The sequence below is a fragment of the Mauremys reevesii genome, linkage group 21, assembly GCF_016161935.1.
Source record: "Mauremys reevesii isolate NIE-2019 linkage group 21, ASM1616193v1, whole genome shotgun sequence".
NCBI classification, from domain to species: domain Eukaryota; kingdom Metazoa; phylum Chordata; order Testudines; family Geoemydidae; genus Mauremys; species Mauremys reevesii.
Genome location: NC_052643.1, coordinates 15,110,102 through 15,134,411, shown reverse-complemented (window position 1 = coordinate 15,134,411; position 24,310 = coordinate 15,110,102). Strand labels below are relative to the sequence as shown.

At 44.4% G+C, this 24,310-nt stretch overlaps 1 protein-coding gene across 2 annotated transcripts in view; it reads left to right on the top strand.

Moving 5' to 3' along the window:
• PLCH2 (phospholipase C eta 2) overlaps nucleotides 1-24,310 on the top strand; it is a 303,870-nt gene that overhangs the window by 17,156 nt on the left and 262,404 nt on the right. Inside the window, exons 3-4 of one of the 2 annotated variants that reach the window (XM_039509129.1) lie at nucleotides 3,943-4,027; nucleotides 4,143-4,325. The gene's annotated coding sequence lies outside the window, so the exon portion shown is untranslated. Of the gene's footprint in view, nucleotides 1-3,942; nucleotides 4,326-24,310 lie in introns of both variants that reach the window. The other variant, XM_039509130.1, reaches the window with a different exon arrangement.

Genomic DNA, 24,310 nt, shown 5'->3' with positions numbered 1-24,310 from the left:
GTGAATATTGCTAACATTACCTAAGAGCAGCTCTGTTTTACTGTACAGTATTCACATACCTTAGCAATGTCTCAGTTCTGGATAAGGTGCTTCTGCTAACAGGCCTCAGCAATTGTTAGCTTTTGTAGGAGATTTGTCGTCTCTATGTAAGCATGGGTATCCTTTACTCATTCTTGGTCTTTGATCACAGCAAGGGTTTGATACTGACAGGGTGATTAGTCAGAGTGAGATAAGCATCATATGTACTGCAATTCCCAGACCTACGCTGAAGGCAGCCTGACAGCCTCAAATGTGGAGTCTGACTTTTAAAAACCAGATGCACAATTGCTTGCCTAATGTGTACATTCAGTTATAGCAACTGCACATCCCAGTATCCAGTTGTGCTCACAAATGTCTTCTCTCCATTTGCGCTCACAATTGCCTGATTTGCACAAGTAATTGCAGCTAAACTTTTCCAGGTTGGTGTGTGTGTGTGTGGGGGGAGGAGGGGGTTGTACCTCATCACAACATTATTTTCCTGTAACAGCCATTGCACAGTTCCTTAAGGAGGCTTCTTATCTTTTGTACATGATATTATTACTGTTTGTATTTCAGTAGCACTTAGGAGCCGCAGTGCCAGACCAGGACCCCACTCGCTAGGTGCTGTACAAACAGATAACGAAAAGGCTGCCCCGGCTCCAAAGATCTTACAATCTAAGTATAAGAGAAAAGATAACAGGTGGATACAGATGGGGGAGCACAAGGAAATAAGGCAATGGAATGTGTTTATTTCATGGGGCTATGTATTTTGATGATCCATTTGCAGAATGCATGGTAGCTTGAACCAAAAGCGGCTTCAGATTTTTCTCCGCTTCTAGAAAGTGTGTGTCTGTGCGTGTGACAGACAGATCAGGCACTGCGTTCCCCCACGACTCCCACACTGAAAGGCAGACACAATGCCATTCGTTCTCTGACTACCTCTTTATCAGCTGCTTAGGATTCTGGAGCGCTCCAGAAATGCCGTTGCGGAGGACTGGTTGTGGGAGGTGGGGCAGTGGCTGTGTGTCAGAGTCTCTTGTGTTCTTATGTTTGCTCTAAGACATGGTTAGGGATCGGTGTTTGGAGACAAGCCGAAGCTTGCAGAGATTTCCTGTCCCTGGGTGTGTGGAAAGCAAGGGGCAGTATATAGTAACGTTTTAAAAAGAGCTGGAAAGTTGACGTGCATGAAGGAGAGTCTGAGTGTTTGTTAAGTGAGGTGAGCCAGGCTGGTGTGTTGGATCCTTGAGCACTGCTGGATGGAGAACCCTGGAGACTGAAGTCTTCCAACCACTGAACAGAGACAGCCCAGAAAGCGGCAGTGCAAGTTTCCCACACTACCTTGTTCATGTGCTTTGGCCCTGACCAGGCCGGGATTGACTGTGGGGATGGGGGTGGAATTCGGTCTCCATAACCCATTCAGTTTTTCACCTCTCTGGTGGAAATGCCAACAAGAGGGCCAGTTAGTGGCATCCATGAAGCTGCGTGTTGCTGTGTGGATGCCGGCATCTGGGAGTGGAATCAAAACCACCCACCCATTTAAAGTATCTTTTTCTTTTCTTTTTTTGGTATTGCAGTAGTGTTTAGAGGCAGCCATCAGGGGCCAGGATCCGATTATGCTAAGTGCTGTGCAAACACGCACCAAAAAGATGGCCCCTACCCCAAAGAGATTACAGACAGCTCTGGGTCACTGTGCAGCTGTGTAGCGTACAGCTCAATAGCAACTCCCTCTGCAATGGGCTCTCACAAGTTATCTCCAGGGTGGATGCTGTCCGGCTCCCACTCCTCCTTCGCCCACATGTTATTAAGGCAGTCCTCGTGTAAGCACTGAGAAAGGAATGGCTTCAGCCTTGATGGAGCATCTACATAGATAATAAATATTTAAATGCTTTTAGCTAGGTCCACTGGAACTGAACCAGATGGTTCCGATGTTGCCAGCTCAGTCCAAACAGAGGAGCATCACAGCCCAGTGAGAGTTGCCTTTTGGGAGGGGGAATGGTGCAGAAGAGTCTGATCAATGGAGAGTCCTGCCTCCTTTTCCCTGGCCCCATGGAAGGGCAATGGCTGATGGGGTGGGGAGAGCACCTGCAATATAAATATAAGGACACTGGTGGGTTGGGAAGGTGGGTGTGGCTAAGACATGTCTTGTGGTGGAGAAGGGTCAGGAGTGACTGTATTGAATATAAAGAGTGTATAACAATTCTCCTGAGCAATGCTTCTGGATGCAGACAGGCTCTGTGGGTCTTTCAGCCTTTCCAGCTCCCAGGCTGACTGCAGTTTGTGCTACCGAACATCACCAACGGGGTCGCTGCAAGTCCTGGCCTGGGATAAGCAGGGGGTGATGGGCTGATGGGAGGAGATTGCTGGGATTGTGGGGGTGGCACTGATACTCTTGACACTTCATAGAGCCTGCGTTGTGCTTGCACACACTCATGCCAATGTATTGGGACCTCTGTTCTGCAGTCAAGGTTCCCTGGTGCTGAGACCCTCCTGAGTGAAGCAACCCCACTCCCAAAGGATGCCCTTGTCTCTGGTGAGATCCTATCCCATGTGGGTATAAAAATGCAGTGGTTTCAGTGTCATTAACATTTTCCACTGCATAGATATTGCCAAGCCCTGACATCCCGTATGTGAAGGAACTGTGCATTCAACTCACTGTCTGAGAATTAGTTTGCTGGCTGAGGCGTTTCTTCCCCCAAGGTACCTGGGGCAAGACAGAGTGGGGGAGAAAAGGCTTGCAGTGTTGCAGTATGGAGAGGAAACTGTTCCCTGCTGTAGTTGGATGGGGGAGCAAACGTGGAAGGCCCCTCTCACTTTGACTGGCACTCGCTGTAAAAGGGACACCTTTGAACTAGATTTTTGTTATGCTACAAGCAAAACACCTTAATATTCCCTCTTCCCCTCTTACGAATTCTGAAGTGATGCCTCACTGCCATCTCTGTCCAGAAGTTCACTTCAGACTAGATCTCTGCTTTTACAGCAAAACCTGTCCGGACAAAGTTCCAGGGCTCAACTTGTAATTAAAAGCAGGAAGGAGACTCCCATAGAGTCAAACAGTTACAGTGTTAATACAAGAATTGAGTTTTCTCCCACAGCCTTTTCTGATCATTGCATCAGAGTCGGCTCTAATTTCTTTGAGAGGAAGGAGGCCCAGGGAGATGTGCGCGGAGCAGAAAGCCACCTTTCCTGCAGCATGTGTGAGAAAGATGTCTGCTTAGAAGGGGGAGGGGGACGCAGGTATGGAGGTGAGGTGACCGCAGGTAAGAGAAAAGGGAAATGAAGATATGAAAGCTAAGAGGAGGGATGGATGAGCAAACAAACATCCTAACAGAAGCTGCTCCCAGTTATTTGTGTCCATTAGGGATGTGGTGTATTCTCTGATTTCTCCTGAAACATGGTGGCATTTGAAATATATGTAATAAACTGTTACTGCAGCAAATACATCTGATGGTGTCTTACGAACATGTAGCTGGCAGAACTGATCTCTCCCTGCTTCTACTCCGACACTCTTAAATGACATGAATTGAATGAAATACCAGAGTGCAGTGGGGCTCTGCTCTCACTCCCACCTGTGAATGATGGGAGTTACTTTGGCCTTATACTAGCATAAATGAGATCACAATCTGCCCAACGTGTGTAAGCAGGGGCAGAGTTTGGTCCATTGTGGATAATTCAGCACAGTCTTATTGTAAGCTTTGCTCTTCATGATAGAATAGATGAGTTATTTCGATTATTTGAAAAAAAATGTCTTCACTAGGTGTGTAACACGCAGTATGTACTGGGAGGAGATGCCGAATTCCAGCTCCTGTCACTCTCTGACCACCTGGAATGCAAAGGCCAAGGGATTCACTACATAAAGGCAGAACACAGTAGTAATTTCTCTTTAGCAGTGGTACCTGAACGTCTATCCTCCATCTTGTATTGCAGGTGTCAATCGGACTGAGACAGGACAGTCTTCTGCACCTGGAAAGGCGAGCTTGGAATTCCAGAGAGGAGACTCTGCATGGATTCTGTAGGAACCTGGGAATATCCTCTAAATGGCAGGGGAAAGCCCCTGATTCCCTGAAGATTATTTGTATCACTGGAACTGAATCTTTTGTGCCAATATGACATTTTCCATTTTCCAGTCTAACAACTGAAATAACAGGCTGCGTGGCTTGGAGTGGACATTCCGAAGGGGCAGCGTTGAGAGGCTACAATGGCTCTGGCATCTCCAAAGGCCATGCTAGGGGACCTGCTGCAACCAGAAGAGCCACCACTTGATAATGAAAACTGTCACCATTTCCTGTCTGCAAACATCATCGCAGTAGGTAAGTGAAAGCTGATTAGCTCCTGATTTTGTTGTTGTTGGGTATTTAAAACTTCTTTTCTTGTGGTTTTTCTTTTGGAAGTTGTGGTCTTACATGGGGCATCTAGTTTTCTTGATTATGGGCTGCACTAGGGCAGTGGCTCTCAACCTTTCCAGACTATTGTACCCCTTTCAGGAGTCTGATTTGTCTTGTGTACCCCCAAGCTTCACCTCACTTAAAAACTTACAAAATCAGACATAAAAATACAGAAGTGTCACAGCCACTCTGTTACTGACAAATTGCTGACTTTCTCATTTTTACCATAGAATTATAAAATAACTCAATTACAATATAAATATTGTCCTTACATTTTAGTGTTTAGTATACAGAGCAGTGTAAACAAATAATTGTCTATGGAATTTTAGTTTGTACTGACTTTGCTGGTGCTTTGTATGTAACCTGTTGTAAAACTAGGCCAATATCTAGATGAGTTGAAGTAGCCCCTGGAAGACCTCTGAGTACCCCCAGGGGTATACATACTCCAGGTTGAGAACCAATGCACTTGGGCATTGTACTGTGGTTGGCTTACAAACAATTGGGGCGGACTGTCTGATCTGTCCCACTCCCTTTGCACCACTCAGACTGTGCAGAGGGAATGTGTTGGGACGTGAAGGCAGAGTGGCCAGAAAGTGATCTGCTCCAGCAGTCCTCGGCTGGTACATGGTCCCTAGGAGACCATGAACCACTGGCATAGCCCAGGACTCAACAGAGAATCTCGCCTCTTGAGTTTCACTGAATAGTAAATGTCCTGAAAGGCTTTTATGACCAGTCTTAGTGGTGTATAAAACACAACAGACCAGGCAGTCAGTCTGTGTCTGTCTGTCTTTCTCACTCACTCACACAGAGGCTTCGGACAAGCCTCTTGCCCTTTTCCATGCCTCTATTGGTGTAAAGCTGGGTAAGTTAAAATGTGCACTTTCCAGCAACTTTCGAGCATCTCAAAGCACTAAACGAATAAAACCTCTGATCCCTGCCTCAGGTAGGTAAGGAGTGTAGAGGGATCACATCTTACAGCAGCTGTTTGATAGATGTCTGTCCTAGGATTTAGTATGCATCACTACCATCTCTAAGATTGCAGCAACACCACACAACTGTAAAAGGAACTGAAAAAGGATGCAGAATCCAGTTAAAACAACACAGAGACTTGGTGAGGCAAAATGTTTCTGCACTGGAACTTGTCCAGACGCCTGGGGTTAACCCCCAATGCTTACAAAGAGATGCACGGGATCTTTAGTGACCGTGAGTTGAAAGGACTATGGTTGACATGCTCTCTGAATGATAACCCTAGCAACACCATTTGTCATAGCACTATTCTGGGCCAATTCTAATTTGTAGGGAAGAATGTCCCCTTACAAAGTCATTAGCACCACTTCCCATAGCATCTCTTCATTCCTTTGAGACTCCCTGCCCAAGTACTGACCCAAGCCAGCCCAGCTTACCTTGGGAGAGCTGGGCGGATCGCTGCCTGTAGTGGAATGGGTACACTCTAATTGGGTCTTTATGTTGGTGCAGTGCACAGAAACCTCATGGTAACTAATGGATGGAAGATTGAGTCATTTGCCCAAAATTGCACATTGTGTCTGCGTTTCAGACAGGATTAAAACCCAGCTTTTGTTTGGCTTGCAGTGTGTTGTGCTAGACCTTTGTCTATAACTCACCCTCAATGCCTGTGTTACTGGCTATCATTAAGGAGGTTGAAATTGGATCTGTGTTGATATATGTTGCTTTGCATAAAAGAGCTGCTTGCTTTGTCAGTGTTCGTAAGTGCATCCCATAGAATCTGTGGGATAATTGTGTTATGAATTTGTGGTGCATAGTACCATAAGATTATTGTGGTTGTAAAGAGAGATTCATGTAAGCAGTAAATGAAGCTTTCAAATGCTTCCCGAGCCATGTTAGGCCTAATAATCTCTTTACGTAGGCAGTCACATTTAGGCCTCAATAGACTGTCTAAATGGTTTTGAGATGGCCTTGAATAAATGGGAAACTAAACTGTGGTCACCAGGGCGTTAACACAGTTTTAACCTACGTCACAAACTGGGCACTCCAGCTTGCTGGAGTCTTATAATGACAATCCATATTTGATGTCATTCCCTGATGTGCCAGAATTGGAAGCCTGGCACTAAAAAGTGGCACGTGCCCAATTTCACAGGGAAGTTGGGAAGGCAGAATAAATGTACCCAACGTACTTACCAGTCTTCACAGAGCACTGGACTGTATGGGGCAGGGAGGCCATCAAACCAGCTGTGATCCACCATCTCTTTGGAGGGATGTGTTTTTTTTCAACAGAAATGGGTCTTTATGGGAAATGAGGTGACTTACATCGACAGTTGGACCAGATGGCGCAATTTGGCCCCGGATTTGCTAAATGGTTCAGTATAAACCCAAAGTGGGGACAGTGGGTGTGCCTGGAGAAATGCACACGTGCCCTTGTACCCACAGAATGCGTGAGCATTCCCAATGTGCCAGCAAAACCTTGTGTACTCCTACAAAAACGTATGATGCATCTAGTGCACCTGCAGAAAGGATGTGTGTGTGTGTCTGTGTGTGTCCATGCTCACACTCACGCATGCACCTGTTACTCCAGACACAAGAATGCAAATGCCATCTGATGCAGCCACAAAATCAATGCATTTGCGCATGCAAATAAGCACTTTCAAATACAAAACCTGACAGCTGTACACATAGGCATCTAAATATCTGGTTCGTGCATCCAAATGCAGGTTGTAGCAGGCAATGGCAACTCGTTGTTCACCCTCCCCTTCTCCTACTGTGACAGTTTGGCCTGAAGCATAAATCTGACTAATAGTGGCTAACGGTCTTCTGAGGGAAAAGCTAAACAGCCCCTGTTAAGGTTCCTCATTTGAATCTCTCACAATACGTGTTCATCTGCTGCTGAAGCCTAGTTAACAGTGATGCCCCTGACAAATGAGTTAATTAAATGGAACATCCTCACTGGAAAGTGGGCAACTTGGTGATTCGTTCTCTTTGCTAATTAGCTGATCTAGACTGAAAGCAATTAATATTATATGTCAAAATAAAGCTGGCAAGAGAGTTAATTACAGGTAGAGAGTTGATTTCTCCCCACGTGAGCGAGAGGGAATTTAAGGCCAAGTCAAAACAGTCCTTTGAGGTCACCATTAGAAGTTCAGTGGAATGTGTATCATTTCTTGTTCGGGGCAAATAACAGGAAACGGACCAAACACGTGTACTCTAGATAGCTCTTGAAATCAGATTACAGGGGTGAGACCTGCTGATCAAGTCAATGGGCTAGATCCTTCGATGGCATAGCTCCATTCGAGGTTCGCACAGCGACTTCAGAAGGTATACGCGTAGAAAATGATGGAATCGTCCAACCAGGGTGTGTTGAATTCTATTACACACCTAAATCGTTGTCTTGTCCAGCAAAAAATATTCATTAGAAACTACTGGGCATCCCCTTAAAAGGGTTAAATTTAAAATAGTCAGTAAATGTAGGAGCAGTTGATGCAATTTGGTGTGTGTGGGGGGGGTTATGGGATTCTCTCCGTGCGTATGAAGTTTTGGGGAAAAAATTGATGTTTCATGCAAATAATATGGTGGTGCCGGAATGAGTTATGTTAGAGATCTCAGGGATTTGTCAACTATAAATAAAATGGGTGAACAATTTCTACTTTGGGCAAACTTGATACAACTTAAGGGGATAAGATGGGAAACACTGAGAACTTTGAATGCTACCAAATGGTACGTCGTCCTAACAGATCTGACTGGCCTTGAGGGTAGCTTGGCAAATGAATAATTAGCAGGAGTTCAATCTTTTTTAAAGACATGGATGATTAATGTAATTGTTTGTTTGCTCGTCCCTCTCCTGTAGTGGGAAGTAGCATAGAAGCCTGTCTTAGAAAAAAAGATCTGTCTAGGTCTGTGTATGGTCAGCAAGGCTGTATCCGTGGGTTAGCATCCATACAATTGCATTACATTTAACTGTGGAAAATACTAGATTGTTAAAACAAACAGCCGGCAAAGCCTGTGTGTGAACATAGGATGTGAACTGGGGACCTGATGCAGTGAGTTAATGAACTGATTGCTCTTTAGCCCCAGAGACCATAGCAATGTGTCGTTCCATTTCAGCAACAAGGCTGAGTAGCTGGCTTTGCAAATTCTTTCCATCCTTTAGCTCACAAGTCAGTGATTTTTCTCCATGTTCAGGGGTTTTCTGGGTCTTGTGCACTCTGATCTGTTGCGGCCCTCACGGGAGAGGAAGAAATGAGGCCAATCCTAGTCATTGTTTCAAGAGGAGCATTAACCTTCAATCTACCATGGGCCAAATCTTAGCTCACTTATTTACTGATTGCTAACCTCCCATTGGCTCATGGGACTCATGGAAATTGGTTTAGTTTTGAGCCATTGGAAAGCCTGGGATTGTTTACTATAGACAAGAGATGAGTAAAAGGGAACATGATAAAATAATGAATGGAATAGAGAAGGTAGATCAAAGGATTCTGGTTTCCCTGTCTCTCACTACAAAAACAAGGAGACAGTAAATTAAATTAAAAGGGGGGCAAATTTAGTACAGATAAGAGAAATATCTTTTTACACGATGTGTAATTGGACCACGGAACTCTTGAAAATCATGGAGGCGAAGGATTTAGCAAGATTCAGAAAGAGAGTGGATGTCTTATATGGATCAGCTGCCCCCACATCTGCTATTGTGGGGTTCTTACACCTTCCTCTGAAACTTCCTTTGGTCCTGGCCACTGTCATACAGGATACTTGGCTAGATGCAGTCTGGCAATTTCTGTATTCCTAAAGTCTGTGAAAAAATTTATCAAGAACTCAGGGTTTGGCCCCATGCAAACTGTCAGCAGTAAAAATGTGTGCCTCAGGCTCCCTCCTGGTCTCCTGAGACGGGGAACAACACGCATGCTGTGTCTAGCTGCAAGTCTGCTGAAACTTTTGGAAGAGCAAAAGTTCACTGTGGTTTTTGGCCTTGTTTGTTTGTTTCCCTTCTTGTGGTAAGAGCAGTTGATATTAATAAGAAAGAAATGTCAGAAATTGTATGACCTTATATCAGTGTTGGGCAACCTGCGGCCCGCAGGCCACACGCGGCTCGTCAGGGTAATCTGCTGGCGGGCTGCCAGACAGTTGGTTTACATTTGCACAGTTGCTCCTGGCCAATGGGAGTTGCAGGAAGCGGCGCGGGCCGCGGGGATGTAGGCTGCCCACCACTGTCTTATATAGAATGAAATGTCCCTTTTTATGGCTTGTGCTAATGCAACTTCCATGGCTACCAAACTGCATCTTTCAGCCACCAGTGCTGAATTCACTTAAATAATTTTCTTCTCTAATTTTTAATACGTTCCAGAGGGAACATTGCATGGTGGAAACCTGTGAGGGAGTTTTGATAATCGTCCCATCATCCAGGTGTGAGGACAGTATGAAGAGCAAGTGAAACCTAATGATTACTTTTTAAAAGCCAAAGGTACTGAGTAAGATCTTCAGCTGGTGTAAATCAGTGACTTAGGGGAAGACTTTCAAAAGCTGCTATGTTATTTAGGAGCATTGATTGAAGATAATTGGGACTTATTGATGCTCCTGCATTCCTTAGGTGTTTTGGAAAATCTTCCTGTAAGTCAGTGGAGCAACCCCAATTTATACCCGCTGATGTTCAGGCCCCTTAACACTAAGGTGTTCTGAGTTGAGAGCCTACATATTTACCCTAAGAATGATGATCGCTCACTGTTGCTGCTGTCAGTGTGTTTGGAGGAAGAAGTGGTCCCTAAAGAGTTTCTCATGCTAAAGACACAACTTAAAACATGAGCTGTTGACCAGAGTTTGAGAGAGCAGAGGAATTGTCCAGTGGCCCTCGTTGAAAGTCTTTGTGGGCTCATGTGTGTTGTAAGAAGGGATTTGAAGGAGGTGAGGCAGGTTGCCTGATGCACAAGAGGAGCACTGAATTGGGCCCAAGATTTCCCATGGGAGTTGCACCTCTTAAAGCTAGGCTGCATTTGATTGAATCTAGCCCATGATGTGAAATTCACCCCTGTGCATCAGCATATTCACTGCTAAAGCACTCATAGTAGGGTTTAAGTTGTGCCTAGGTCTTGTCCTGGTCTTGCACAGGGATGAATTTCACCTGATGGGTCAAATCCCCATTTGGTGTAAACCAGTGTAGCTTCAACCTTTTTACACAAGCTGAGGGTCTGGACCTGCATGTGTTGCTTCTTCTAATATTGATGGGAGTGAAACCCACTTCACTGGTTACAGCACATCAGTGGAAAGATAGATCCATAAGTGGTGGCAGCTGTGCCAGTTCTTGTCTCTAGTTACCTAGGTGGTCCCCCCCCCCAAGTAGAGCTAGCCACCATCTAAACATGCTTCTTGGGTTCACAGGGAGATGTAACTAGTGAGCTATTCTGCACCCTTTAGTAAGCTGTTATGTAATTTGTTCTGTGTAATGCAAGATAATCATCTGGCCACATAAAAGAACCCCAGCTTATTCCAGCAATGCTTTTTACTTTTTCAAAGTAATCGCTGAAGAGTGAGAGGAAATGGACTGTTTCAAAATTTCCTGCAGTAGCAATTACAGTTCTAAGTTACCATGTGAAGACAAGCACACTTTGTCTCCCTGGTCTCCCCCCCAGGCATGTTGTCCCCCTCTCTGGAAGGTAAGATACGATTATAATTCAATGGCCACAATAAGATTCAGGCCCTGATCCTGCAAGTTGTTCCATGCGGGCAGATTCTCTGCATCCATGCAGAGCCCCAGTGGTTTAAATAGAAGAAGTACTTGCAGGATCTTAGCCTAAGTGTAGTCCCTTATGAAAAAATACTGTAGCATTCAATAAAGAATAGTAACCCTTCTGTGGGATATTTTAGACTGTCTCATAGCAATATAGTTATAGATACAAGCAGTGATGTAATTCTCTGTTCAACTCTCTCTACGCTGGATTACTTTCCATAGAAAGTTTGTTTATTTTTCTGGAACCCCATTAAATGTCTGCTAGAATTGTATTTGTTTCATTGCAAATTAGCAAAGCTCTTAAGCATGTGTCTGAATTAAGCTTGTGCTTAAGTGCTTTGCTGAACCGGGATGGACTGAAGCATTGCTTAAATGCGCTGATGAACTGGGGCCTTCATTCCATAGGCTATTTCCATAAAGTGTATCAATTTATTGTTTGATGCATTCCGTGTTCAGAATACTGTGTGTCTGATCCAAAGTCCATAGAAGTCAATAGACAGACTTCCCTAAATGCAGACCTTGCAGGGTTATGGATGCCTGGTGAAATTCGCTTCCATATAGGAGGCCACTCCAGCACAAAATTTAGGCTAGGAATGTAAAAGTCTAACTGGTTAACTGATAAGCATCAGTCTTATCAGTTTTGCTTAACGGTTAACGACTAAACTCTGCTGCCCCCCAGAGCCCAGGATTCCAACTGCTGCTCCGTGTGCAGCGGCGGGCAGTGGAGACCCCGGGCACGGTGGTGGGCCGCAGGGGCTGGCAATGGGCGGCGGAGTCCCTGGTCGTGGCAATTGGCTGCAGGGGCTGGTGGTGGGCACAGCGGCTGGCAGCCAGGACCCCAGGCGCTGATGTGAGCAGTCCCATTAACTTCAGCGGTACTCCTTTCATGAGGAAAGGTATGCACACAATGAGATGTTTGCAAGATTGGGGCCTAGCTAACTATTCAGTCTTTTACAGCATTGTTGTGAGGTAGCTGGGTAAATAGTAGTAGCTCCATTTTATAGATGGTGAAACTGAGGCTCAGAAGGGGGAGGTGCTTGCCCAAGGCTAAAGAATGAGTCAGAGGTAGGGCCAGGATTAGACTGCAGGACCTCCTGACTCCCAGTTTTGTGAAGATTCCAGGGCAGAGCAGAGGACTAGAAGTTGAGACTGCTGGGATCTAATCCTATCTCTGCCACCAACTTTGTTTAATCAGGTCCTATGACCTCAGCTTGGCTCATTTACCTAATACACAAACGGGGATAATTCTCAGGACACCCACCCCATAGGAGGGTTATCAGGTTTGTGCTTTGAGACCCTCTGAGATGTGCAAAGTATCTATATAATATGCTCTGTCACTACCCTCCGCTGGATGGAATGTCCTTTCCATGCCAGCTGGAGCAGATGTAACTGTCTCGCCCTAGTGGCTGCAGCCTACAAAGTGACCCCATATAGTATCAAGGTAGAGTTGAGATTAATAAATTTCAGGGGTCTAGCATTGCTTCCTTATCCAAATATCTGTCATATTGCTATTAGTTCTAGATTTTCAAAGTTTAGGTATATGTTACAAGCATAAAGTGCTGTTTGTTGCACCTACTGAGTACGGTAAGTTGTATTAACCTTTTTAAAAAATCAAATGTCAATGTCTTTGATGTTAGAACACACAGTATTCTATGTCTGCCCTGAAAATCCTGTTTCCTCTGAGATCTATAATAGCTTTTAGCTTCTGAAATAAAATGGTTTTGGATCAGAGCTGCCCAGCCGCTGACAGATCTGATTATTATTATTTATTCACTTTAGGATTTCTGTCCTTTTTTATATTTTATTCAAATTAAGTTCTGTGATGTTGCAGACCTCTCTCTCATTTGCTAACCACACTGACAGTGATCACTTTCTTTCTCTCTCTCTCTCGTAAATTGGGTTTGCAAGGGATTTGAAACAGAGATAATGGAATCACAGAAATTTAGAGATGAAAAAGATGCATTAGATCATCTAGTCCATTCCCCATGCTCCTAGCATCACAGGATTAAGAGGAGCTATTTTGCTTGATGCTACATTATATAAACTATCTTACAGGAGGACATTTTTATTTTTAGGACAGATTATATTTTGGGGGCCTCTCAAACAATAAGTGCCTTTTATATGTAGAAATATTACAGATGGCTGTATGCACGTGTTTTGATAAGGGGAGGAGGAATAAAGGGTGTAAAGGGATGCTATGAAAAATAGCTGGAAGGAGCCAACAGTATCTTTATTGTCACTGTGCTGCTGTTGCAGCATTCCAGGGAAAATGAGCCTGATCCTAAACAAAAGCTGGCCTTCTACAGAGCAATCCTTCTGCAGCCCTGCTCATGACCTTACTTGCACCCACTAGAGTCTGTTCTGTTCTTAATTCCTAAATAGCTTTTGTGGCTAAGACTGACTGTTGTGTAGCTGTCACCATCCTACAGCACCCTTCACTTATTTCAGCCTTCGCATCGCAATAAGTGCAGAGCAAAGCAATTCTCATTGCAGTGATAATGTCGCTGTTGGGCTGTTCCCTTTGCCAGTAACCTGTTCCTAATTCTTCGGAGGAAGGCAAAAAATCCTCTCACAATGCAACAGGCCAGTTGTTCCATCTGGCACATGATGAGGTGGGACGACTTCTAGAACCCTGTGTTGATTAATTAGTTTATACTCTGAAATATAAAGCTTAATTTGGCTCAGTTAGGTGAGCATATGCACAAGAAAGCGTTGAAGGAAAAGAGGTAGAAGGTTAGATCCCTCGCTGATATAAATCAACGTAGCTCCATTGATGACAACCAGATTATCACCAGATGCCTACAGTCTGCTCCTGCATTTTGATTCATTGCTCTCAGGGAGAGCCTTGAAACTGTGTTAGCTGTGATTCTGCCCCCCCCCCCACTCCCCCCCATTTAGTCGATAAAGACAGCAACTGCTTTTCAGAGCTGTTATGTCCTAAGGGAGGGAAATGCCCTTTTCTGTGTGGGTCATGACTAACTGGTTGATCAACCATATTAGTAAGTAAAAAACAATGGAACATGGATAAGGGGCTGCTACTGATCAGTTTTCTTGCTAATAGCTACGTGTCCTCAACAAAGTAGTACTTTAGCAAAGTCAACATTAAGACGGATGTGGCAAATTCAATAATCCTCTATTTCTAAAATGTGCTCTAACATGTCTGGGCCTACTTTGCCCTGTGGGTAAGATGAAAGATTGCTATGCACAGACATGCAGTACCCCGTCCACTTTGGGTTACCATGCACCAGGGGGGAGAGAGGTACTGGTAAGACTGCCTTGGCTATGAGAAGATAGTGCACTGCTTGTCTACATGGGCCATACCACTGGCATAGCAGGTTTTCGCATTCAGGGCTGCGTGAAGTGCCTCTGCTATGAATGGAAGGCTGTTTGAATTGACATCAGCTCTTGGAACACAATGTTAATTGGAGTCGGATCATTGTGAACTCCCTCTATGTCAGGAGTGAGATTTGAACTAATGCTATGATTGTGTTAGCGACGTGTGTAGCCAGGAGAGTACTTGCTTAGAAGTAGATGACACAACTCTTTATTGGTAATGTTTCTCCAGGGTGTTTCAATTTAGCTGCAACCAGCTTATTGTGTTGCTAATGTGTAGTCAATGGACACTGTAGAATCATAATGCCAAATCAGGGTGGATAAAAATCAGCGATTTTTAAAAAATCTGATTTTTTAATTTAAATTGGATTTTTTTGATAAAATGCTTTTTGAGGGAAAAAACTATCTAAAGATAGTTTTAATTAAGATACATTATGAGCTCAAAGATATCTCATCATGGAATAGGGATTATAAATTCTAATTCTATAGTATAAGACAATATATTCATGTAATTGTTAAGAAAAGTTTTGTAAATGAGTTCCAATAGTTCATGGATTAGGGACCCAATTTTATGGGGTTCCACAGGTTTCTGTATAGATTATTTAGGTTAATCTTTCTATCTACCCAATGGGACTCAGTGCTCAGTCTAGAAGATACCATCGGAGATGCTTAGTTTTGCAGTTCTCAAACTGGATTTGTGTCTCCAGAGGTAACATGCTTGTTAACAGCAAAAATGTTTTTAAATAAATAAATAATATATAGAGGTAAGAAATAACAGACCTCAACTCTATTGTCCCTCTGCAAATCTGTGTACACAGAGTCAATCCCGTACCTCTTTCTAAAAGTGCAAAGTTTCAAAACGTTCAATGAATAGAAGATTGTTGGAGGCGGAATAGATCTGGACAAGAAGAAGTCTGGAGATAAATGTGAGACTCGAGGGACATATGCTTGTTTTGTTAAAATATTATGTTTGCTGTTGAAGAAAAAATCCAGAATACATAACGTTGTTGCTTTAGTTAAATAAAACAATTTAAATGTCTGTCTGGTGATGTTCTCCTCCAAGAAAATCCTCCAAATATTAATGATTAGCCTGTTGAACTGGAGATAATTCACCTTTCAATGACTTCATAAATATCTGCTTCAATTACCTTTGGTAAATGAAATAACCAAATAAGCATTCATTTTCTGATATAGCTAATTTGAAAAGTTTTCAAAATAAATCAGTGTTTAAAAATGTATACTGTGTACCTTCTAAAAATGAAACCTAAATCTCTCTCTGAGTTGTGAATATTATGTATTAATGTTATAACAACCAGCAAGAATGCACTTTTATATAGAAAACCACGATTAAATCAAGTCTTCCTGACTGCTGATTTAAATCAAATCCACCCTGGACCAAATCCTGAAATCTTTATTCAGTCATTACTCGGAGAAAACTCACTGGCTTAAATAAGAATTTTGCCTGAACAGAGACTAAATGAAAATAGAGTAAAAGCTGTAGTTTAGTGCAATGTTTCCCAAACTTGGGACGCCGCTTGTGTAGGGAAAGCCCCTGGCGAGCCGGGCCGGTTTGTTTACCTGCCGCATCCGCAGGTCCGGCCGATTGCAGCTCCCACTTGCCGCGGTTAGCTGCTCCAGGCCAAAGGTTGCTGCTGGAAGCGGCGGCCAGTACATCCCTCAGCCTGCACTGCTTCCAGCAGCTCCCATTGGCCTCGAGCAGCAAACCGTGGCCAGTGGGAGCCACGATTGGCCAAACCTGCAGATGGGGCAGGTAAAGAAACCGGCCCGGCCTGCCAGGGGCTTTCCCTGCACAAGCGGAGTCCCAAGTTTGGGAAACACTGGTCTAGTGGATAAGGTGTTAGACCAGAGGTGGGCCCACAGGACCATCCTGCCCAACCCTTGAGTTCCCGGCCAGGGAGGCTAACCCCCGGCCCCTCCCCTGCTGTCCCCCTTCCCCTGCAGGTATGCCACGCGTGGCTTGCACCCACCCACCTCCCAGGCTTTCCAATAAGCCAGTCCTGCTGCTCTGAGTGGCATGGTAAGGGAGTGGGGAGCTGGGGGACAAGGGGGTTGGATAAAGGGCAGGAGGTCCCGGGGGCAGTCAGAGGACAGGAACCAGGGGGCGGTTGGATGGGGAGGAGGTTCTGAGGAGGGGCAGTCGGGGACAGGGAACGGGGGGCGTTGGATAGGGGGTGGGAGTCCCAGGGGGCCTGTCAGGGGGTGTGGGTGTGGATAGGGGTCAGGGCAGTCGGGACAGGGAGCAGGGGGGTTGTATGATTCCAGGGTTCTGAGGGGGGCAGTCAGGGGGCAGGAAGTGGGAGGGGATGGGGGCCAGGCTGTTTGGGGAGGCACAGCCTTCCCTACCTGGCCCTCCATATAGTTTCACAACCCCAATGTGGTCCTTGGGCTAAAAAGTTTGCCCATGACTGTGAGTTGGGTAGAGCCCAGGTTCTGTTCCCTGTTTTGTCAGATCCTGGGCAAGTTACTTCATCTTTCTTCCCCCATCCTTTGTCTAGTCTGTTTAGATTGTAAACACCAACTGTGTCTTAGTGTGAGTTAGCACAGCGCCGAGGGCCCGAATCCTGGTACAGGCCTCTAGCCAGGACTGAAATAAAAAGAGAGGTAGCAGGACTTGACCCAAAGAATTTAGAAATGGGAGACTCATGGGAGGTTCCGTTTTCAGGTGGAATTGTCAGGGATTGAGTCAATGATCAGCCATTTGTGAACCAACCTGCAGGCTATTGTGAGTGAACTCCAAGATGCACTGAATCCTGGGGGGTTTTCAGAACTAGAAGTATGGTCAGCTTCGAGTAAGTGCTGTAGGGAGGCTGTTGGAAAAGCATTCCTCTCACACAAAGAGATTCTATTACAGAGACCCAGACGTATATTCCCAAGAAAAACAGTGGTATGCCTTTGCGTAATAAGTGAAGAGCCTGTTGCAAAAGGCAAAGGTTGATTTACCAAAATCATTATGTATCCTAGGTAACATGCAGTTTAGTTTAGAGCTACCTAATCTAATTTTGTGAGTAAGATGATGTGCTAAGAATGGGAAAAAAAATGCAATTAATTTTTGTTAGCATTAAGAGTAAAAATCAGAGAGGGACACAGAGGTGTCAATCAGTCCACATTTACGAGTGGCCGTGTAGTCTTGTGAACTGAGCATCAGGCTGGGAGCCAGGAACTCCCAGATTCTAATCCCCAAGCTTGCCCAGTGTCAAAGCTTCCATCAGATCCCAAAGCTGGTTCTTCTCCCCCCCCCCCACACTCACACCGACTTTCCAAAGCAAAGTAAGTGTTACAATAATAATAGTACCCAGCTGTTGCTTAGCTTTTTTGGCCCATAGACCTCAAAGCACTTTACAAAGGCGATGTCTTTATCTTCATTTTATGGATAATGAAACTGAGGCCCAGAGGGAAGTGACTTATCCAAGGTCAGAGTTGGGAGAACTCTCAGATGTCCACAGTCCCAGCCTAGTCCCTTTCCGTCTGCCAACCAAGGATTACAGACTGAAGACCCTTCTTCATCACACAGGAACAGGCCAGTCTGTCTCTTTAAGTAGCCTGCTTCCCTTCTTTCTGGAAGCTGAATGCATGTATCTAAATAGCAGAATTTGGCCTAGAATATTGAAAACTGAGATGGGTCGTAAGTGAAATCAAAAGTCATTGCATTGGAGGAACACCTCCTCCCCCTTGAGGCTGCTAATGTGACGTACCGAATTAGTGACAGATTGTTATATCTGCACAATGAGCGATGGCCCCCTAAGTGCTATGCACAGTGTGTGCACATCCAGACCCAGAGAACTACTAGAGGGGGATCCAAACTAGCCCTCTGATCTGAACATCCCCAAATCTAGGGGGAATTGGGATCCAGAATGACACTGGAACTTTATGGCTAGGCCCCAGGTCTATGGTGAGAGTGTCCCCAACTGTGGGATGAAATATTGGGTTAGTTTGGGTCCAGTGCTGGATATGTACTCAGTTGCTTGGGCCTGTCCCTAGCTGGCAGTGCACTGAGGCTATACTTCTGACATTTCCTGATGCAGCTTCTAACTATCAGTTACAGCTCCAGCCAGATTTTCAACAGGCCTCACACAAAACAACCTGTGCTATTTGCAGGTGCATCTGTTTATGCATGCAAGGAGGCAGCCAGAAGCACAGACTCAGGTTTGCATGAGCAGGCACAAATAAATGTATTACAGTCTCAGCTCCTGGCCTGGAATAAGCAGAGGGGGACCCTGCAAATTGAAAATAATAGTGCAATTGAATTAATTTACTTGCGGTTTCTAGTTTAGGAAAATCTTTCCTCTGAAGCTCGTTTTAAGTACCTTTCCCTGATGTGGGATACAAAATGTATGGGACCCCCTAGCAAGAGTAAGTTCCGGCTGCAAAATCATCTGAGACTTCACGACATACGTTGTTTTATCGCCTACTGTGAAAATCTCCCATTAAATGGTGCCAAAGTCGTTATAAATTGGGCCTCTTATTTAAAGTGATGTGTAATTGTAATGAATAATATGTGCATGGGAGGTGAGGGGGGAAGGGAGGCTGTAACATCAGACCCTTGTGGGTCACTTATTTTGCACTGCAAGAGGGATACTTGCTATTAAATTAACACTAGGGGGCGGGGGTGTTCTTTGTAATATCCATGCTCAGTAAAATAGAGGGCAGAGAGTTACAATCCATGTATTGGAGGAGGTCGCAGGAAGATGTCAGGTTTATATTCCATTCTTGGCTTTTGCCAGGATTGGCTGATTCTCTGAAGGGTGTGATGTTCAGCCTGGAGAATTCAGGTGGAATCGCGTGGCCCAGAAATGGCATGAAAGGTGATTTTTACACCCTACAGGGATTTCATCTTCTGGTTCCAGATGAAAATGGCAAGGTCAGAGAAACATCAGTCATTAACAAAATGTTCACAGAAAATTGCAGGATTGGTTCCTTCTTTGTTGGGACTAGTCCCCCCCCGCCCCCCCCCCTTTTTTTCTAAATAATTATTATGGATAAAATTGGATGTAACCGGGGGAAAAACATTGGGACCGAAATATGTGCTTAAGTGCTTGGCTGAATTGAGACCTAAGTGGTGCCAAATTCCTATGGTTGAGTCTACAGATGGTGACGCACAAAGAGAGAAATCTGTTATTTTACAATATGTGGAGGGGGTCGGGAAAAGTAGAGGCACAAGTCCTCTTAAATGATTTTGACAAACAAGAATTCTTTTTTGGCTTATAGACAGTATTTATGTCAAAAGGAAATGATGCAGTGCAATACAGGCAGATGACTCGTGGCAGGAAGGATTGTCTTGTGTTTCAGCAAAGAAACGTTGCCTGGTTCTCTGCCTGGGCTCTGACACTGACACTCAAATCCTTTCAGAGCTACTTGGAATCATAGAATATCAGGGTTGGAAGAGACCTCAAGAGGTCACCTAGTCCAACCCCTGCTCAAAGCAGGACCAACCCCAACGAAATCATCCCAGCCAGGGCTTTGTCAAGCCTGACCTTAAAAACCTCTAAGGATGGAGATTCCACCACTTCCCTAGGTAACGCATTCCAGTGCTTCACCACCCTCCTAGTGAAATAGTTTTTCCTAATATCCAACCGAGACCTCCCCCACTGCAATTTGAGACCATTGCTCTTTGTTCTGTCATCTGCCACCCCTGAGAACAGCCGAGCTCCATCCTCTTTGGAACCCCCCCCCTTCAGGTAGTTGAAGGCTGCTATCAAATCCCCCCTCACACTTCTCTTCTGCAGACTAAATAAGCTCAGTTCCCTCAGCCATTCCTCATAAATCATGTGCCTCAGCCCCCTAATCATTGCCCTCTGCTAGACTCTCTCCAATTTGTCCACATCCTTTTTGTAGTGGGGGCCCCAAAACTGGATGCAGTTCTCCAGATGTGGCCTCACTAGTGCTGAGTAGAGAGGAATAATCACTTTCCTCGATCTGCTGGCAGTGCTCCTACTAATGCAGTCCAATATGCCATTAACCTTCTTGGCAACAAAGGCACACTGTTGACTCATATCCAGCTTCTCGTCCACTATAATCCCTAGGTCCTTTTCTGCAGCCTGTAGCAGTGCATGGGATTCTTCCGTCCTAAGTGCAGGACTCTGCACTTGTCTTTGTTGAACGTCATCTGATTTCTTTTGGCCCAATCCTCCAATTTGTTTAGGTCACTCTGGACCCCGTCCCTATCCTCCAGCATATCTACCTCTCCCCTCAGTTTAGTGTCATCTGTGAACTTGCGCACAGTGCAATCCATGCCATCCTCCAGATCATTAATGAAGATGTTGAACAAAACTGGCCCGGCACTCCGCTTGATACCAGCTGTCAATGAGACATTGAGCCATTGATCACTACCCGTTGAGCCTGATGATCTAGCCAGCTTTCTATCCACCTTATAGTCCATTCATCCAATCCAGTCTTCTTTAACTTGCTGGCAAGAATACTGTTGGGAGATTGTATCAAAAACTTTGCTTGCCCCAAGTTCTCCATCTGTAATGTGGGAGTTGAGGCATCACTTTTTAAGAAATCATCAGATCACATGGAGATAATTGGACGGAAGACGCTATTGAAATGCAAAGTATTTCTTACAGTTTAGAGATGGGGAAAAATGCAAAATTTGAAAATTTTAAGCCCAAAAATGGAAAATTTCATGAAAACTTCTTGCACAAAAATTACTATTTTTCTACCAGTCTTGAAAGTAATGACACTGGATCCAAGTGTGTGTGCACATATCTGAGACAGACAGACACACATGCATTTTAACCATAGCAAATAATTATTAAATTTTAATACTTTTGCTTAATTGCAACTAATTTCTTCAGCTAAAGCCGCCATACTAGTTTACAAGGTTATCTTAACTATATGGAAAGTTTCAAGTGGTACTAACAAGCCATTTTTGAACTAGAGGGATGGTAGACACTAGCAATATTTCAAATTGGAGTAATCTTTATTGGCCTGCAATTCAAAATCAATTTGACCAAACTTTCCAGAAAAACTACCTTTTGCCTCCAGAGTAAAACTGGAATATTTCAGGTCAATTCAGTTTTTCATAAATTCTAAGGCCGGAAGGGACCATTGTGATAATTTAATCTGACCTTTTTGCAAAACACATGCCTTAAAATTTCACCTAGTGATTCTTCCATCAAGCCCAGTAACACGTGGTTATGCAACGAGGATTAAATTAGGTTTATAATACAACCTGGCTACACCCTTAGGTATGGAAATATGACTATGACTGTGTTGTAATATTAGGGTTGCCAGCTTTCTAATTGCACAAAACTGAACACCCCTGCCCTGCCCCTTCTCTGAGGCCCCGCCCCTCAAAGCTCCTGTTGGTTGCGGTTCCCAGCCAATGGGAGCGGTGGAGCCGCCACTCAGGGTGGGGGCAGTGCGTGGAGCCTCCCTGCGCCTAGGGGCTGCAGGGACCTGGCGGCTGCTTCCGGGAGCCATGCGGAGCTAGAGCAAGCAGGGGCCTGCCTTAGCTCCTACCCTGCTGTGCCACCGACCGGACTGAACAGCCTGGTCGGCAGTGCCAACTGGAGCCGCCAGGGTTCCTTTTCAATCGGGCATTCCAGTCGAAAACCGGACGCCTGACAACTCTATGTAATATATCAAGCCACACACCAATGATCTGGATAGGAGGGTTGAATGTTATAAGTGCCATTGGTCTGCCAGTAAAATATTGCCAGTTAAAATGCACATATACGATGACAACCAAAGAGTGCATTCAACAGAGGATGGCAAAGAAACAATTAGCTCTGTGATACTCACCAAAGAGGAAGTGATTAATGATTGTCCCTACCCATCTGTACATGTCTTTAGACTGTACTAATCTAGGGAGAGATACAGACAGGCGAAAAGGGAATTAAGGAAAAAAGCATCTACTGCAGCAGTGCATGTACACTGAACCTGATGGATGATACAAGACTGATTTTTCTAGCTGCTTAGCTGCCCAGGAGCAGCATTTTTCTATCTCTGTATTATCTGACAGCTTGTTGTGTTGCTGGCTAGCAGCAGTGTATAATTTAAAAATAAATCTCTTACCTAAGTAGAACTTTCCTTAACAACAAAAATAATGCCACAGTTTATGAAACATATTACCAGTTTCTCCTGGGAGATTTTGCAGTTTGCTTTCATTCAGTCTTCCTCATTCATCTGATTCTGTTTTCCACTCTCCTCTGCACCTGCAGGAAAAAGGCCTGTGATTCATTAAAAATTAGTATATCTTAATGAGCATTGTTGTTTTCTTTGTTTGAAGCAACATATAGTCTGTTTGCTCTGTCTTTGTCCACTTAAAAACCTTCTGCAGTATCAAAACCAGCCTGGGGAATGGTGCATTGGAAGTATTGTTCTGTCTTGATAGCGATAAACATGTGGGACACTGATTGGTGGAGGGACATGGAAAATTCCAGCCAAGTTCAAAACTGGTTGGAATTTTACTGCTCAGATTATTTGCATTAAAAACTTTGCTTGGCTTTTTTGAGTTAAGTGCATCCATTTCTGCTGAGAAGTGGACCTGTTTTCTGAGCCAATTTGTGCCCATGTTAGAGTAAAAAGGGCTTTGAATTAAAAGTGCTATAAAATTCATATTTTTGCTGTAAAAAGTTACTTCTCTTAAATTCACATTAAAGCAACATTTTGGAGCGTGCGAATGTGACAACACCCGGGGATTGAATTGGCTCTGTCCCCCTGTGCTGAACTGCATCCACAGTCTGTCTTCATTAAAACTTCAGGATACAAAGTAAATGAGTTTGTCTTTGGCTGTAGATTAGAGGCACCACAGTGACATGCTCATTAACATTAGCCAGTGTATTCTCCTTCCCCTTCCTTGAGCACTGTCATCTTTCATAAATAAAAAAAATCTGCTTTTAGTGGTTTGTATCAAATTGGCAGGATTATGCAAATGTATTTCCTAGGCTCAAGAAAGAAATCCCTGCCTGCACATTAGAGCTCTGCTATACTTTAATCATTGTCTGGACACCAGAGAGATGTTTTAAAAAGTTCTCCTTTTATTGCACTTGCAATATTTGTAGATGTGCACTGGGTTATGTGCATACAGCTGCCCACATATGCACACATTGTTATGCACAAGTGAGTGCTTGCACATGCATTTTGAGTAGCAGGGGGAGAATTGATTTGTAGGCATAAATGCAAGTTTTTATACATTATGCCATGAAGAAGGTTCTGCCCACGTTTCCTTTGACTGCTGTTGTAGAAGGAGTGAGAGAAGTACAGTGCGGGGAAGATGGGATAAATGTCAATCCTGTATTGAGAGACAAGGTGGGTGAGGTAACATCTTTTATCGGACCAACTTCAGTTGGTGAGAGAGACAAGTGTTTGAGCCACACAGAGCTCTTCCTCACATCTGGGAACGGCACTCAGAATGTCACAGCTAAATACATGTTGGAACAGTTAGTTTAGCATAAGTAGTTAGCACATATTTGGGGACCTTTCCCATAGCTGAAGAAGAGCTCTGTATAGCTCAAAAGCTTGTCCCTCCCACAAACAAGCTGGTCCAATAAAAGACATACCTCACCCATCTTGTCTCTCTAGTATCTTGGGACCGACACACACTGCTTAATTTGTAATGAAAGAGGTTCCAGGGGTCAAGCACTTCGGTGCCAGGGCTCAAGCAGTTTTTTTACATTCATAACTGATGCAGCAAGCCCAGAGGTGCTGGGGCTATGAACTGCCAAGTCTAGAGATGTTGGGGCCCTGGCACAAATTAAGCGCTGCTGACATGGCTACAGCAACACTGCATGCAATCCTGTATTGGCACACTACAAGTTCCACATTGTTCCCAGCAGAACTAGTCCCCCTTTTATTTGTGTCACTGCAGCAGCTTATCAACCCTAGCACCATTCACAGATGTGCTGATATGCCCCTGAAGGCAGCTGCA